The sequence below is a fragment of the Prionailurus viverrinus genome, chromosome B4, assembly GCF_022837055.1.
Source record: "Prionailurus viverrinus isolate Anna chromosome B4, UM_Priviv_1.0, whole genome shotgun sequence".
NCBI lineage: Eukaryota > Metazoa > Chordata > Mammalia > Carnivora > Felidae > Prionailurus > Prionailurus viverrinus.
The window spans coordinates 18,250,811-18,259,092 of record NC_062567.1 but is presented as its reverse complement, the minus strand read 5'-3'; positions in this window follow the sequence as shown (position 1 = coordinate 18,259,092).

The following is an 8,282-nucleotide window of genomic DNA, read 5'->3' as shown; positions in this document are numbered from 1 at the left end:
CTTAAGGCATGCTGGGAAACATGGGGCGAGGCTAATCCGTGCTTTGAATCGAGTGACTCTGCAGACAGATTTTGGTACCACACCTAAGCGCCCTGACAAGCAGTGGCATTTCACTGTTATCCAGGAAAGCCCTGGAACCAAACAGGACCCTCCTCCCGGGCGACCGGCTCAAGTTTGATTTTCCTATACGTTTCTGGTTTCTTTTATAAACACAAATTGCAACTCAGGCTCTCATTAATTTGTTCTGAAAACAGATCATTCCTGATCAGCTATAAAATAATTGTTGTCCGTCTTATTAGATTACTGCCCTTCACTCTTCTCTGTTTTATGTGTCCAGGATTTCCTATTTTTCACTGCATTTGCTTCTTTTAATTCCTTATAGTACATGCATGAGCAATACAGAAATCTGACTTTAATTAGGCATCTGCTCGAAAGCCACATCTTGAGTATTTCAGCGAGAACTGTTTTCATTGTGAATAATTCTCACTGAGAGAAGAGTCTTTCTTGATCTAACTTGAATCTCCTTGATCTAAATTAAAACCATGCCTGCCCATTTTAGCATGAGGAGAAACATTTATTCCTCCTACTTTAATTCCAATTTGGCCCATGCAGGATGGGACATCTGCCTATACCCCATCAAGGCATGTGGGGGAAAACCTGACGTCCTTGATATCCAATAGGCCACGTTTCGCCCATGAAGAGTCACTATGGTGTCTTACTCAAACCATTCTTTCCTGCCTGAATGAGAAGAGCCAACATTCCCCTCTGTTTCCTGTCCCCTGAGTGTCCCAACATCCACTAACACCCATCCCGGACCCATCTCTCCAAGGAGACCCTAAGGCCTGGAAATCTTCAAAGAAAGAAGACACGTACCTGACTTTGACCCTAGGTGGGACTCTCATCCTCTAACACAGTTTTCCTGGGTTAGGGGTGGAGAAGCAAGGGAGGAGAGAGAGGTTGATCTGGCTGTTTTAATAAGTGTGCCTGTTGGTCTCCATGAGCTAGGTCTTAATTTTTTTTTTATTTTTTTTTCAACGTTTTTTATTCATTTTTGGGACCGAGAGAGACAGAGCATGAACGGGGGAGGGGCAGAGAGAGAGAGGGAGACACAGAATCGGAAACAGGCTCCAGGCTCCGAGCCATCAGCCCAGAGCCCGACGCGGGGCTCGAACTCCCGGACCGCGAGATCGTGACCTGGCCGAAGTCGGACGCTTAACCGACCGCGCCACCCAGGCGCCCCGAGCTAGGTCTTAATTGAGCGCATCCGCTAAAGGCTCGGGTCTCAGGCCCTGCTATCGTCCGAATGTTTGCGTTCCCCCCGAAATTCGTATGTGGAAATCCTGATGCCCAATGTGATGGTATTAGGAGGTGGGGGTCTTCGCGAGGTGATTAGGTCGTGAGCCCTTGTGAATGGGGTTAGTGCTCTAAAGAGACCCCACAGAGCTCCCCTGTCCCTTCTACCATGTGACCCTAAAATGAGAAGTCTAAACCTGGAAAAGGGTCCTCACCCAGCCAGGCAGGCACCCTGATCTTGGACTTCCAGCCCCAAGAACTCTGAGAAATACATTTCTGTTGTTTGTAGGCCACCGGATATGTGATACGTTTGTTCTAGAGCAGCCTGAATGGACTAAGACCTCAACAGCTAATGTCCGCATATTCTCCAAAGAGGCTATGGTTTTTATAATTGTTCTACATGCCAAATAAGGGCTGGTGGAGTTGTTGGCCCAGAACTTGGAGGTCTCTGTCCTCAAGAAGTTTTCCATTTCATCTCCATCAATTAAATGACTCAGGGTATGTAACTATTCCTGGCAGGTCTTGTTTTATAAGATATTAATAATTGTAGAGCTTCCCTTCTGGATAGTTCTCTGTTCGCAAATGCGATTCTGAGAGTGTTCACAGCACCTGCGAAGGTCTCATCGCAATGCAGTCCTCCTTCTTGATCTTGCAGAGTCAAAACTTTGCATCTGCGCTAACCTTGAAAAGTGGCATCTTTGGGGCGCCTGGGTGGCGCAGTCGGTGGGGCGTCCGGCTTCAGCCAGGTCACGATCTCGCGGTCCGCGAGTTCGAGCCCCGCGTCGGGCTCTGGGCTGATGGCTCGGAGCCTGGAGCCTGTTTCCGATTCTGTGTCTCCCTCTCTCTCTGCCCCTCCCCCGTTCATGCTCTGTCTCTCTCTGTCCCCAAAATAAATAAACGTTGAAAAAAAAAAGAAAAGTGGCACCTTTGTCTAAACAATAGGCACCACTCTGGCCATTCTTGGGGCACCTGCGATTGTATGGCATTCTCTGCCCTTCTCACCCTTCTAGCGGAATGCCCGTGAGCAGCTCTCCCTGATTCAGCCACGTATGTGGCATGGATTTTAGCCCTCAGCCATCGTTTCGTGCTATTTAAAGAACAGCTTACAAGTCAGGGAGTCAAATTACTCAAGAGGTGTGATTGAAAGGTCATTGGCTGGTTCAAACCTTGGTGCTGAACAGAATTTTCATTATTACACTATCTCCAGATTTTTTTCTTCCAATTTTTGGTAAAAAAAACGGCTTGAGGTTATGTTTCATAACATATTACAGTACCACCCTGCTCCAGCCTCCTGAATCCTTTTTAAAAATTTTGGGGCGCCTGGGTGGCGCAGTCGGTTAAGCGTCCGACTTCAGCCAGGTCACGATCTCACGGTCCGTGAGTTCGAGCCCCGCGTCGGGCTCTGGGCTGATGGCTCGGAGCCTGGAGCCTGTTTCCGATTCTGTGTCTCCCTCTCTCTCTGCCCCTCCCCCGTTCATGCTCTCTCTCTGTCCCCCAAAAAATAAATAAACGTTGAAAAAAAAATTTTTTTTTTTAATTTTGATTTGTTACATCTATGAATTGACCATTGAGCGGTGTGCTTTCAGGCTGAACTCATAGAGTGTTTAGAAAGGGTGTAGATAAACTCTTTTTCTCTCTCAAAGGCAATTGGCAATTACCCAACAAATCCTTCAAGGGACTCACGAATAAAATTCATGTTGTTTTCTTATTTGAAAGAGAACACATACAGCTCGCATAGTATTGAAATTAAGAAGAAAACATAACATTCTATTGAATAAAAACAACAAATAATAAAAATGTATGCATTGGTTCTGGTATTATGGTTCTGGTCTGTATTATGTATGCATTGTAAATGTATGCATTGGTTCTGGTATTATTGGTTCTGGTCTGTATTATGGACCAGTTAGAAGACCCACAGAGCGGGGTGCCTGGGTGGCTCAGTCAGTTGAGTGACTCTTGATTTCGGCTCAGGTCATGATCCCGGGGATGAGGTGTTGAGTTCCATGTTAGGCTCCGTGCTAAATGTGAAGCCTGCTTTGGATTCTCTCTCTCTCTCTCTCTCTCTCTCTCCTTCTGCCCCCTCCCCCACTCGGGCTCTCTCTCACTCTCTTTCTAAAATAAAATACATGTTTTAAAAAATAAAAAGAAGACCCAGAGAGAGAAGACAAATAGAAACAGATTTCAAAAAATTTGGGGGCGCCTGGGTGGCGCAGTCGGTTGGGCGTCCGGCTTCAGCCAGGTCAGCATCTCGCAGTCTGTGAGTTCGAGCCCAGCGTCAGGCTCTGGGCTGATGGCTCGGAGCCTGGAGCCTGTTTCCGATTCTGTGTCTCCCTCTCTCTCTGCCCCTCCCCCGTTCATGCTCTCTCTCTGTCCCAAAAATAAATAAACGTTGAAAAAAAAAATTTTTTTTTTTAAATTTGAAAACCAGAGGGAGACAGAGTTATAGGAAAAAAACAAAACAAAAAATACCATACGGACACAAGGAAAAGCAAGAGATGGGAGTTCAGACAAATCAGGAGCGTAAGCTTTAAATAGTAACAGCCAACAATGGCTTTCTAATGTGTTGCCATTAAACAATGACACCTTTTCACAACTGGAACATAAGTGAAGGAATTGTCTTCGGGAACTTTACTCTCAGAGCAGACACGGGAGGTAGAACTTGAGGACCAGTGTTCTCCCCGCCTTGCTTTAAAGAGAGAAATGTCAGAAAATAGAACTGAATGTGTGGGATTTAGAGATTGACGGACGATCAAAAGGCGGTAGGAAACCCACAATGGAGACACAATGGAGTCTGAGCCGGTCCTCCCCATCCTGCAGCACCCTCCCCACTTTACCCTGCTTCTCTCACAGAGTGCTCCAGGAGCCCACAGGCCCCCCTTTCTTAGACATCGGTGAAGCTGAGATACAATGAGGCATGGAAGGTGCTGGAGCCAGTTCATGCTGGCTGGTGAGAACCAATGATTACATTTGCGGGAGTTCTGCCAACTGGCTGTTAAACGTAATCATTGCAAAAATGAAATTCTACCAATGTGCCATAAATAAACTATAGTCAAAGCAACGGGAAGAAATACTCAAAACTCATCACTTCCTAGTTATTTTGCTACCTTTTAGTTTTACCTACGACATCACAATATTTGCCTTTATTTAACCTGTATGATGGGAATACTATAAGGGCATATGTACCTCTTTCCCACTCCGTGTTAAAGGAAGTCATACTGCTGGCTTAAAATCGGCCATGTCGGGAATATTTGCACCCTGGAAATCAGCAAATGCTACAAATCAGGGCTTTTTATTTTTTAGAGAACCTAGTTGTCGAACGTTGACCAGCACATCACTGGATAGAGGGGAAAGTCAGATGCCATCGCCAGATTTCCCAGAGAAGAATAAAATTCTGGAACTACTTGAAAGCAATGGAGGGGTCAAGTGTACCTTAAAACAACTCCTAAGTTGTGAGTCTAGATCGATTTTACTTATTCCGTCACGAGTGTAAAAGTTGCTATTTTGTATGAAGATAGAAAGTATAGAACAAAAGGAAAAGGTGGGAGTTGCCAGTATCCCAGAGAGCATTAATGGCTTTCCCCCCTGCTGTACCGTGTTCACGACTGAGCCACTGGTCACAATAAGTCATCTGAGTAAGCCCACAGGTTAGATGTGAGCACCTTGGGACCAATCCTCAAATCGACCTACTTACTGCCCAACCACACCAGAAATACGGCCGTCTTGATATTTCCTCTACTCTATTTCTCCGACATCCTCCAGCTATGGAATGATACAGATGTGAACTTTCAAAAGGAAGCCAATAGTTAAAAATCAGTGTGGTGTTCGTGTGTGTGTGCGCATGTGTATTTTATTTGTTTTAATGTTTACGTGTTCACTTTTGAGAGAGAGTAAGAGGCATTGAGAGAGGGAGACAGAGAATCCCAAGCAGGCTCCGTGCTGTCAGCACAGAGCCAGATGCGGGGGCTTGAACTCAAAAACCATGAGATCATGACTTGAGCCGAAACCAAGAGGCAGATGCACAACTGACTGGGCCACCCAGGCACCCCTGTGTGTGTGTGTGTGTGTGTGTGTGTGTGTATTTTAGACGATTTCCGAAAATAAGGAAACTATGTAGAATTCCAATTAAAAATAGGCACTACAGGGGCGCCTGGGTGGCGCAGTCGGTTAGGCGTCCGACTTCAGCCAGGTCACGATCTCGCGGCCCGTGAGTTCGAGCCCCGCGTCGGGCTCTGGGCTGATGGCTCAGAGCCTGGAGCCTGTTTCCGATTCTGTGTCTCCCTCTCTCTCTGCCCCTCCCCTGTTCATGCTCTGTCTCTCTCTGTCCCAAAAATAAATAAACGTTGAAAAAAAAAATTAAAAAAAAAAAATAGGCACTACAAAATAATTAGGTGCATTTTGCCAACTAATACATATCAGCCATTCCTTTTGAGCACATACTATATTATCCTTCAATTTTTCTCTTTATTACTCAGCAGTTAAGTACAGCTCTGAAAGCTACAGCTAACCAGATAGATAGATGATAGCTAGATAGATAATAGGTAAATAGATAATTTTCGTGGCATATAAAATACTTTTACTCAGTTTATCCAATAGACTCTAAGCTCCCAAGGGCATTTTCCTCTTGCTTAAAAACTAAAAACTTGGGGCGCCTGGGTGGCGCAGTCGGTTAAGCGTCTGACTTCAGCCAGGTCACGATCTCGCGGTCCGTGGGTTCGAGCCCCGCGTCGGGCTCTGGGCTGATGGCTCGGAGCCTGGAGCCTGTTTCCGATTCTGTGTCTCCCTCTCTCTCTGCCCCTCCCCCGTTCATGCTCTGTCTCTCTCTGTCCCAAAAATAAATTAAAAAAAAAAAAAAAAAACCTAAAAACTTAAAAAACACTGGATCCATTATTTCCTGTACATAAGTGCCTTATAAGAGCCAGGCCTATGAGAAGGAAACTATCTGTCTGTATGACGTATTTTAAAGGGTGCCATGAAAACCCCTTTGCTGCCCAAATACTCCTCACTTCCCTGAAGCACAGGATACATGTTTAATAATTTTAAGTGGACCTTTTATGAAAGAAAGTTCTATTGGCTAAGATCTATCTTGGCTAAGCCCAGTCCCAAGAAAATGACCTATGATCTTGGCAAAAAAGGGACAAAAACCAGGTAAGGAGTATCAGAAGCAGAAAGAAAAACTTTGAAAAGAGATGTGAGGAGATTTTTTGAAGGCAAACTCTGATTATTTTTTTAAGTGTTTTTTTAGTAATCTCTACACCCAACGTGGGGTTCGAACCCACAACCTTGAGATCAAGAGTCACGTGCTCTTCTGACCGAGCCAGCCAGGCACGCCTGATTCTTTTTAAATTTAGCTAAAGATCGTTTTTTTTTAATATATATATTTTTAATGTTTATTTATTTTTGACAGAGACAGAGTGTGAGCAGAGTAGAGGCAAAGAGGGAGAGAGAGAGACACAGAATCCGAAGCAGGCTCCAGGCTCTGAGCTGTCAGCCCAGAGCCCGACACGGGGCTCAAACTCACCAACCGGGAGATCACGACCCGAGAAATCCGAGGCTTAACTGCCTGAGCCACCTAGGCGCCCCTAGCTAAAGATTGTTTAAAAACTAACAGACTGTGGGGGCGCCTGGGTGGCTCAGTCGGTTAAGCATCCGACTTCAGCTCAGGTCACGATCTCGCGGCCTGGGAGTTCGAGCCCCGCGTCGGGCTCTGGGCTGATAGCTCAGAGCCTGGAGCCTGCTTCCAATTCTGTGTCTCCCTCTCTCTCTGCCCCTCCCCCATTCATGCTCTGTCTCTGTCTCAAAAATAAACGTTAAAAAAAAAATTAAGAAAAAAAAAAAACTAACAGACTGTGAACTGAGATGGATTTTCTGGTTGGTGACTTGACACCCGCCATGTCCCCAGTGTGCCATGTGGAAGCTAACTGGGATTAGGGCCATCATGAAGCGAACTCTGATTCTCAAGAGGCTGCAGTTCTGTCCAGCTATGCTGTAAGGCACTGAAAGAGCATTGCATTTGTGTCCAGTTGCGTGTTAGGGCACCACAGGAAGACCTGGCCTTTATCCCACTCTTGGTGTAAGTGCTGAGTTCAGCAATGGTGGCTTGCAGGTCTAAGATTGCCTCTTTGCAACCACCGTGGCTCTCCTTTCAAAATGAAAACACCAAGTTGAGACCCATATTTTCTCCTTTTAAAAGTCTTTTGATTTCTCGGGGCGCCTGGGTGGCTCAGTCGGTTGAGCATCCGACTCTTGATTTCAGCTTGGGTTATGGTCTCACAGTTCATGAGTTCGAGCCCCCTGAGGCAGGCTCTGTGCTGACAGTGTGGAGCCTGCTTGGGATTCTCAATCTCCCTCTGTCTTTCTGCGCCTCTCCCACTCACAGGTATGCAAGTGCCTTCTCTCTCTCTCTCTCTGACTCTCTCTCTCTTTTTTTTTTTAAATTTTTTTTAACGTTTATTTATTTTTGAGACAGAGAGAGACAGAGCATGAACAGGGGAGGGGCAGAGAGAGAGGGAGACACAGAATCCGAAACAGGCTCCAGGCTCTGAGCCATCAGCCCAGAGCCTGACGCGGGGCTCGAACTCCCAGACCGCGAGATTGTGACCTGGCTGAAGTCGGACGCTTAACCGACCGAGCCACCCAGGCGCCCCTGACTCTCTCTCAAAGTAAACAAATAAACTTTAAAAATCTTTAGATTCTTGAATTCTCTTCTGATTTCTCAAAATCTGAAGTTAATGACCCTACCCTAACTATAGTCAACTTCCCGAGTATCTACCATTTATAAGAGGTACTTCCTTCCATAAACTAATTTCACTTCCTGTCCTCCCTCCAAAAAGAATGTAAACTCAAGTTTCTGATGAAATCAACCTTTATGTTTAAAGATTGAGGGTGAAAAGTTCTTTCCTTAATAATGTCATCTGTATCATTTCTTTCCCTACTAAGAAAGGGGAAACAATTTAGTGGGCTTTTTTTCTTTTTTGGTCACATTTACTCTG